The 9,115-nt window shown below is 41.3% G+C and overlaps 1 long non-coding RNA gene and 1 other non-coding gene across 2 annotated transcripts; both read right to left on the bottom strand.

Annotated features, from left to right (window-relative positions):
- Positions 1-1,807: 1,807 nt before the first annotated feature.
- Positions 1,808-1,880, bottom strand: TRNAR-UCG (transfer RNA arginine (anticodon UCG)). Its single transcript has one exon. It is a non-coding gene; the product is annotated as a tRNA-Arg (tRNA).
- Positions 1,881-1,959: 79 nt separating this feature from the next.
- LOC149267956 (uncharacterized) lies at positions 1,960-8,451 on the bottom strand. Its single transcript, XR_016271161.1, has 2 exons — positions 8,055-8,451; positions 1,960-2,849 (listed from the first exon to the last, which is right to left on the bottom strand). It is a non-coding gene; the product is annotated as an uncharacterized LOC149267956 (long non-coding RNA).
- Between the last annotated feature and the right edge of the window lie 664 nt (positions 8,452-9,115).

Raw genomic sequence — 9,115 nt, 5'->3', positions numbered from 1 at the left:
GAAACTGAAACTTATTGTCAAAAGGCTCACATAGGCAACTCCATACATATTTATATATGTTACATATATATATCAATAACTGGCAGTACATATTGCCACAATTACTTTCAGACTCTACGTGCCACAGACCAAAACAAAACAACTTGTAAAACATATGCAAAAAAAATATAGAAGAGAGAAAGGGAAAAAGAGAGAGATGGAAGTTTAGTGTCTCCTCCACTAGCTGGCATAGATATGAAGACTTTGTCAGAAATCAAAACAATCATTGCGATCAAGTACAAAAGTTCTAGTCGACTAGCAGATCCTCTGCACTGCGTTTGAGCCGAGTTTTTAAATAGCTCAGCTTATATAAATTAATGCAAAATTAACTATAATTTTATTTGAGTGCAAAGTAAGTAAAAAAATAAGAACAAAAAGAAAACGTAAAAAAAAATCTAAAGCAATGCAGTACCTGAATCCGAATCAGCATCTGAGTACTCTTCAAATTGCAACACCTTTACCAACACTGACATTTGCTTATAAAAATAAAAAATAAATGTATATATACACATATGTATATAAAAATATTAAGTAAATAAATAATAAATATACAAAATGTTAAATATTCCACGCCGCCTGGAATTCACTTTTCAAGTCTTCCTGATGACGTCTCTACCAGCAACGTTACTTCAGGAAATCAGGGAAGAGACGTGACAGAGCCCAAAAGGTGCATATACAGTGTGCGTCACTGAAAATCGTACACCTACGGAATAAGCATTTGTTAGATAATACAAAATTTTAACAAATTTAGAAAAATATTTAAAAATTAACATTAATATGTTTACTTCATATTAAAATCAAATAACAACGAAATTTAGCTGTACAATTTTCAGTTTCACATTATATATGTACACTTTGGGCTCTGTCACGCCTGCTATCTGCCTGTTACATAAACTTCAAGAAACCCATTATACCCTGATTCCCTGATTGGGCTCAGGGTATAAAAGGAGTGAAGTTTAGTATGTGCCTGCTGTCATAGAAGATATGGACACCTTTTCAAAATCTAAACAAATATTTTATCACTAGCCTGAAAAAACAAACCCAAATTTAATTTAGTGAGCAAATCAAATACTGTAGCAAATTCAATAAAAACTTTTGTGAAATATTATTTGGCAAATAATATTAGCAATATTATTCAGTTCTCAAGGCGAGAGTAAAATCTGATTTCTTGTTGGCTGGAAAGGCTTAGAGGTGCTTATATGCATAATCTATATGTAATCACTAGCCATAGTTACTGATGTAATATAGAGTTAATTATCGATTCTAAGCTATAAATCTATCGATATGTGACTTTAGTGCCATCGATACTCAACTAGATTGTCACTAGAAAAATATTGTAAGAAGGATATTCCATTCCATCTGAAAGGCAAAGTTAAGTCATTAGCTGCACCATAGCTATTCACAATGGAAATTCGCAAAAATACTAAAAATGTATATTTGATGCTGCTTCAGCGCAGTTTATATTTCAAATTTCGAATCTTTACAAAATCTATTGCACTTACCCATTTGTCACGCCCCCAATGGGCGTCTAAAAACCTAAAAATATATATCATTATAATAATAATATATAAATTTTACATAAGTATATGAATATAATGCGCATTACATATCAAATTTCAAGTCAGTTTCCCACCCTCTCTGCCTCCTCTCTAGCTTTCTCCATCTACCAGGCACGCCTCGGCAAAGAAAACGCGCTGAGTTTTCTTCCTCTTTCACAAACGAATGTGATTCAGATATATTAAAAAAGAAAGACTCTTTACACCTTTAGTGACCACGACGGGACTCGAACCCGCAACCTCCGGATCCGAAGTCCGACGCCCTATCCGTTAGGCTACATGGTCCACATGGATGCAATTACGTAAGCTTCAGTGAGAACACCCTGCAACCAGGGCAAAGCTGTTATTAACAAGTTTTCTAGGCTTCTGCTGTATTTGACATAAAAATGTCATGTGACAAAGTTTATTTTTCAAATATTTTATCGAAACATTTCTCAGCTTGAAATAAACAAAATAAGGTTATCAAAAATATTTTGCTTTCACAGCTTTGAAGGTTTGCTTGAAACTGTCAATTATTATCGATAGAAAGCCTCGATTCCGACCCAGAGTATGACTCGGACTCGGGCTTCGAATCCGACTAAGAGCTCGGCTCAATTTCCGCTTCCGAACTCGACTCAGGCGCAAATTGCGCCACCGAGTTCGACTTCGACGCCGACTCAAATTCCGCCTCCGACTTGGACTTCGACTTGAGCTCCTTGGGCTTGGACTCCTACTTGGACTCCTACTTTGACTGCGACTTGGACTGAGACTTCTACTCAGACTCCGACTCCGACTCCAACTCCGATCCCGACTCAGGCTTCGACTCACACTCCGACTTCGGGTAAAACGATTCAGACTCCGCCTAAATGTACGGCATCGACTCGTACTTCGACTCCGACTAACTCCCCGACTTCGACTAAGTCTCCGACTCCGACTCAGACTCCGATTGGGACTCGGACTCCGATTGGGACTCAGACTCCGACTGGGACTCAGACTTCGACTGGGACTCCGACTCCGACTCATATTTCGACGCACATTCGGACTGCGACTCCAACTCTGACTCCGAATCGAAACCGGACTGCCACTCCGAATCCAAAACGGACTCCGACTACGGCATCGACTAACAGTCATACTTCGATTCAGTTGCGGCTTACTTGAGAAAGTCTCAACGTATCGAAGGAAAACTTTGTCAAGGTGGTAAAGGCAAGCTCAGGCGTGTGTCAAGTGGGCGTGACAGGCAGGCGTATTGTCCGTTTGCAAAATTATGCGTATATCCTGTAAATTTAAGAGTGCCATTAATACACAAACAGACACACACACACACACACATACACAGAAAGAGACACACAAAAGGCAAAACAAATTGAGCGTTTGGCAGGCATATGCGCAACATATGCGCCACGGCTGGTGGCAAAGACTTGTGGCACCAGCTGGAGGGGGCAAGCCATTGGGGGTGTGTCGGTGGGTTGGTGGGTCGTTGGGCTCTGGGTCGGTTGACAGTGGGTGTCTGGTGTCGACCACATTTACAGCTGCAACATAAAAATTGTTGCAGCTTTTGCCAGTGCGACGTGTTATCTCGGCTGTGCGTCATTTCACAGCGAAACGACGTCGACGTCGACGGCGACGGCGAAGGCAAAACACAAAGCAAAATCTGACAATAAGTGTGAAAATGGTTGCGGCGCAGTCGACGTCGCAGCCGTTTCATGCAAAACTAAAAGAAAAATGTTTAAATATTTCCTGCTTTTTATTGTGGTTGCTGTTATGCTCCACAGTTGCCCAACAAGGCGGGACACGACGGCGGGCATGGGGAGCGGGTGCGAGTGAACCTTGCAAAATCAAATGTTGCAAAAAAAACAAAAAAAAAAGAAGAAGAGAAAAAAAATGTAAAAATGTGGCAACACTTTCCGTGTGTTGCTTTCGCCCTCAGCGCGCTGTTTACTTTTGCCATTGTTGTTGCTGCTGCTGCTGCTGTCGCTGCTGCTGCTGCATCCACGCGCAAAAATATGAAAACTTTCGACAGGAAACAGGAACTGATAAGGCTATTTTTGCCAGGCAGCCGCCTGTCGGCGCGCTCTGCCGCTCTGCCGCTCGCTCCCTGAGCTCGTGTCATTTGCGTTGCTCTTGTTCCATGCGATGCGATGCTATGCTTTTTCATCTTCTTCTTCTTCTGCTGCTGCTGCTGCTGCTGCTGCTGCCCGACGTCGTTGTTGTTGCTTGGTCGCTTTGAGCGTTTTGACGCCATCGCCAAAACTTATTGTGCAAGATTTATTTTAGCCACCCTCTGCAGCCGCCTCCCGGCCAACAGCTCTCGGCTGTGCCCACCTGTTTCGCACTTGCACCTCTGCTAGCTGCGCATCGTTAAGTTATTGCCACGCCCAGCCATTCAGCGGCTGCCCATTGTGAGGCGAACGAGAGCCAAAGGCTGGCGATATTTTGGCAGAGATGGCAGCGTGTTCGTTGTGTGTAAGCCCGTGGTATATGTGTGAGTGTGTGTGTGTGTATAGTATGTGTGTATGCTATTTTCATAATATAATTTGTGAATTTATAAATACATGTATGTATGTTTGCGTGAAAATTTTCTAAACTTCAATTTGAATGTTTTATTTTTTTTAATGTAACTTATATTCATTATTATTTCCTTTTTATTTATTTTTTTTTTTAATTTAAAAAATTTATTTGCCAATTATTTTTTTAAATATTTTATAATTTTAATTTCTTAATTTTAATTATTTCATTGATGTAAAGAATTCTATGTGTAAAAAAACTTATATTAATATAAATTATTTTGAATGTAAAAATTTTAAGTGAGAGGAAATTCATAATATAATATATAATAATAAAAAAGAAGAAAAAAAAATTAAAATTATATAATACAATATTTTAAAGACTTATATTCGTATATTAAGTTAGTATGTGAAATATGAAATGTTGGGGAAAAAAAATATTAGATTAAATGTCAGGTCAAATTCTACTATCGAAAAAAAAAAATAGGTAACAGTAATATTCTGTCATTAAAAAATTAAGAAAAAACGGAAATTGAAGCCAAATTTTATCATAATAAATATTCAGGTTGAAAGTGAAGCTAAATACTTTCATAAAAAAAAAAAAAAAAAAAAAAAGCAGCTGAAGTACAAAATCAAACTAACCCTTAAAAAATTAATAAATATTTAAACAAATTAAACAAAAACTAAAAATTGTTTACCAACTGTTGCTCAATATATGTATATATATTTGCATTACCAATGCCGTGTCACGCGCCCCATTCACACTGGGCTGAGGGACGACGTTGTTGCAACGTTTTTGGCTGCCACGTTGCGTCGTTCGGCTGAAGTTTTTCATGTCACTTGTTCGCTGTTGTCGCTCATTCGCATTTGGATGGCAGCAACTGTTGCAAGTTGCACATTTTTATGAGAGCTGCGATACGCGAAACATGTGTCCGCAACTGTGTCCCACTGGCAGTTTCCCACTTTTTCTCGTCCTATGTTTCCTCTCCTACTCATTTTTTTTTTTTTTTTTTTTTTTTTTTTTTTTTTTTGAGGGTTTTTACATTTCATCAATGTGCGGCCGCAATTTGCAAGTTTTATGAGCAGTCTTTGGCCTTATTTCTGTCACGGCTTGGCTTAGCCATTGCCTTTGTTCAGCTTGGCTTTGCGGCTGTCGTTAGACTAAACAACAATGGGGGCCATCATGATGCCAATGTCGTTTTGGCTACTTAGCCGCAGCTTAGGGCCTTAGAGGGCGCTTTAAAGCCGGCCGCAGCGTTGATTTAATTAAATAAGTCAACCGGCCGATGGGGGCCTCGCAGGTAAGCCATGCGAAAGCCATTCCATTAGCGCGACCTGCGATCCGCGACACGCCACATGCCACATGCCGCATGCCGCATGCCGCACGCCGCATGCCACGCGCCACGACCTGCTGCAGAGACAACAGAAATCTGCTTATTTAGTAAACACTTTAGCACTGCCGCTGGGCCAATAAAGGCGACGTGGCATCGCCCGGCGTCGCGCAACGAGTGCAACATAAAAATACGACCATGAATTAACGTTAAAACATTGCCAAAAAGGCAGCCGGCCCGCCGGACAGCCGGTACAGCCGGGACAGCCACACAGACAGCATCATCCACAGCCGCCGGGCTCCTGTTGCCGCAAACAAACACATAAAAATGTTGTGGACGCACCGCATGGCGTGGTCTGGCTCGGGCCAAGTCTCCTGCTCGGCTCCTCGGCTCCTCGGCTCGGCTAGGCCCTGCTGTGTGTGGCCTGGTGTGGCCGTAGCTGGCGTGAAAAATCATTTAATTTACTACGCAAACACAAAGAACTGCGCTCGCTGCTCGCTGCACAGTGGCTCCTGTGCGAAGGACATGCAGGACACGCGCCAACGAGCCTAACAATATGAACTAAGTTTCATTTAATGGACTGCACGCGAGGCTCAGCGCAAAGATGCTGTCCAATTCGAGGGTTAAGCCCTGGCTTCTGTTTTTTTTTCTGCGGTTAACTAACACACACACATACATACATACACATATACAAATATATATATACTATATATGCAACGCGATTTGTGCTCAGCTGAAAGCGAAAGCGCCTAGCTGCAACTGCAACCAGCTGCCGATTTATAGAGTCCACACGGCTGCACTGAGCGAAATTCTAAAGTTTAAGGCAGAAGGGAATAAAGGATTTGGTTTTAAGCATATATCGATTATGATATGAAAAATTCTAGCTCTGGCAGCGGCACTCCCGCACTAATACTAATACATTCCCCTTCTAACAGCTCTTCTCTCATATGCAGAAAATATATAGATAGAAATTCGTATGCTTCAGTTTCAGCAGGTCTTGCATCATATACAAATAGAATACTCGACCAATTCATTTGTTAACTGTTGCTGCCATGAATGTAATATAAAGAAAGAGAGAGATAGATATAGAGACAGAAAGAGAGAAAGAGAGAGAGAGGGAATGAGATAGGTAAAGGTATAAAACAGCAATCACTTGCTTGGGCAAACAATAACAGTGACACTTAAGCAGCAGTCGTCCGTCTGTCCGTCTATCACTCCGCCTGTCTGTCTGTCCTATATGTATGTTATAGCTGTATGAAGTACTTATATCAATATTTGTGCAAGACATATCACTGTAGCTGAGAATGCGCTACGTTTGGGCCGCCACGCACGCACGCACGCCCCAATACCAAACAAATCCCCATGCGTGTGTGTGTGTGTGGGTGGCAGGTGGCAGGTGGCAAGTGGCAAGTGGCAAGCGGCAAGCGGCTTCCGTTTGGCTGCTGGGCAATGGCAATGGCAATGGCAATGGCCATAACCGTTTGCCGGCAGGCTGTGCAAATATTTTAACATTTCCGACATTTCGACGACACGTTGAAAGGATTTACAAAAAATAACACGAGGCGGCAAGACATTTATGTCAGCCAGTGGCTAACAGGCCTATAAAAAGCAAACAGCCGTGGCGCTAGTGAGGAGGTGAGGGCGAGAAGGCGCTACGAAAGTCCGGTCCAATCCATCTGGACAACAACAACGAACGTTGGCCAAATATTTGCACAAATGACAAAATGACTGCTCGATGGCCAAAAGGACGCACAGGAACGTGCAGGCGGCTGTGCGTCGAATATCATGGATTCAATAAACACTTCAAACATAAACTTGACGATTTATTGCGACTCTCTATATGTGTGTGTCCATGTGCGTGTGTGTGTGTGTGTGTGTGTGTGTGTGTGTGCGTGTGTGTACGCTTGTGTCATATTCGTATGACAGTTTGCTGTGTCTAGTGGGCAAACGCGTCGTATACGCAATGAATTATTAATTCGTCGCTCGGGTCCGTATGCTCTGCTCTGTGCACGTTACGCCAAAGCATTTAACTGCTGACAAATGATAAATTTATTATTTACCAGCAGCACACATAGAAAAACTCACTGTGTGTGCGTGCGTGTCTTTGTGTGTGTGTGTATGTGTGTGTGAGCGAGAGAGATGTCATTGCATTTGCTAGATTAAAATATGTTTTAATATTTGCTTTCTTTGCACTTGAGCATCGCAACGCACGCACAGTTGCACAAATACACAAACACAAACATATTCACTCACACACACACACACACACACACACACTCGTGGTGTTATCCTTGTCGGCCAGCGTGCGATAATCACGCACCTTTTGATTAATTGCCAACAACGTCGCAGCAGTTGACTTTAAGTGATGCGTCGCGACGTCCAAGGCGAGCTCAGGCCACAGCAACAGCCACACACACATACACACACATACACATATATATATAGATACGTTGTATTTGGCGAAGGTGAACGCAAACGTGACGTCTAAGTGCAAGTTCAACAACGCGTTGCAAGTTTTCTTATCGCAAAGCGAAAGTAGCAAAAGTTGAAAGTTTTCTTTCGCACCTTTGTGCGTCACACACACAAGCACATACAATCACACTCACACACATTGGGTCCACAGACTCTGCTCTAGCCATACTCACACAGACGTGTCCGAAGCACTGTTCGAGCGCTTATCACACCAAAAGTATTCACGAATCCTTAATTACGCGCGGCTCCACTACTTCAGCCGCTTACTGTGCCCGGCTGGGAACGGGATGTTCGAGAAGCTTTATTCAGTTGCCGGTTTGCCACAACAGATTTGCATAGTTTGCACAGCTTGACAGCTGTGCTGTGTCAGGGCGATTTAACAAACTCAAATCGAAAAGAACTACAAAACTATGTGTGTGTGTGTGTGTGTGTGTGTGTGTGAAACCGCGAGCAGCTTAAATATCCAACGAGATTAAAATCGAAAATTTTCCTTTTTTTTTGAGCAATTTTAAAGCAAACTAATCGAACGATTTACTTCAACCAAATGCGAGCTGAACGAAAACTCGTATGGGGCTTTGACGTTTGACGTTTGAAGTTTAACTCAGTGGCCTGCTGAGATGTGCTACAATAATATGCTGCAAGGTACTCTAAACGGCTTGGCAACCATACAAGTTTGCGAACTGCCAAGCCGAGAAAAAGACGCCTCAAAAAGTGCAACCCTTCAGATCTTCCCAAAAGAATTATCCAATATTTATATAGAGCTATTATGCTGCCACAAAATGTAGCAGTAAACATGTTACTAAAAAATACAAATTAACAAGAAGAAAAGGGGAACAGGAGAAAACTTTTTTTAGGTGCGCCTGAAAGTAGGCAACATAAATAATTCAGCAATTTCTGTTCAATTGAAATATGAAGCGTTTGTTATGTTGGAGCCAGAGATATCGAATGAGCACAAAAATTAGAGACAGCAATCGAGAGGCTGCGTAGTTATAGCTCAGGAGGCGATATCTCAAAAATAAAATATAGGCCAGCTGCTCATCAATGTAGGTACTGCAGCTCAGAGATCTATAAGAGGAAACCATTATTTATATACTATGTATATTTAATATTATAATATTAATTATTTATATTTATATTATTTTTATTATATTAATAACATTTACCATGTTTACTACATGTAATATTATAAGTAAAATTAATTATGTTTATATTATGTATACTATATTAAAAACAT

Source organism: Drosophila arizonae, chromosome X (assembly GCF_054131065.1).
Source record: "Drosophila arizonae isolate 15081-1271.41 chromosome X, UAZ_ARI_1.0, whole genome shotgun sequence".
NCBI lineage: Eukaryota > Metazoa > Arthropoda > Insecta > Diptera > Drosophilidae > Drosophila > Drosophila arizonae.
The sequence above is the reverse complement of the archived record's forward strand: the minus strand, read 5'-3'. Positions and strand labels throughout refer to the sequence as shown.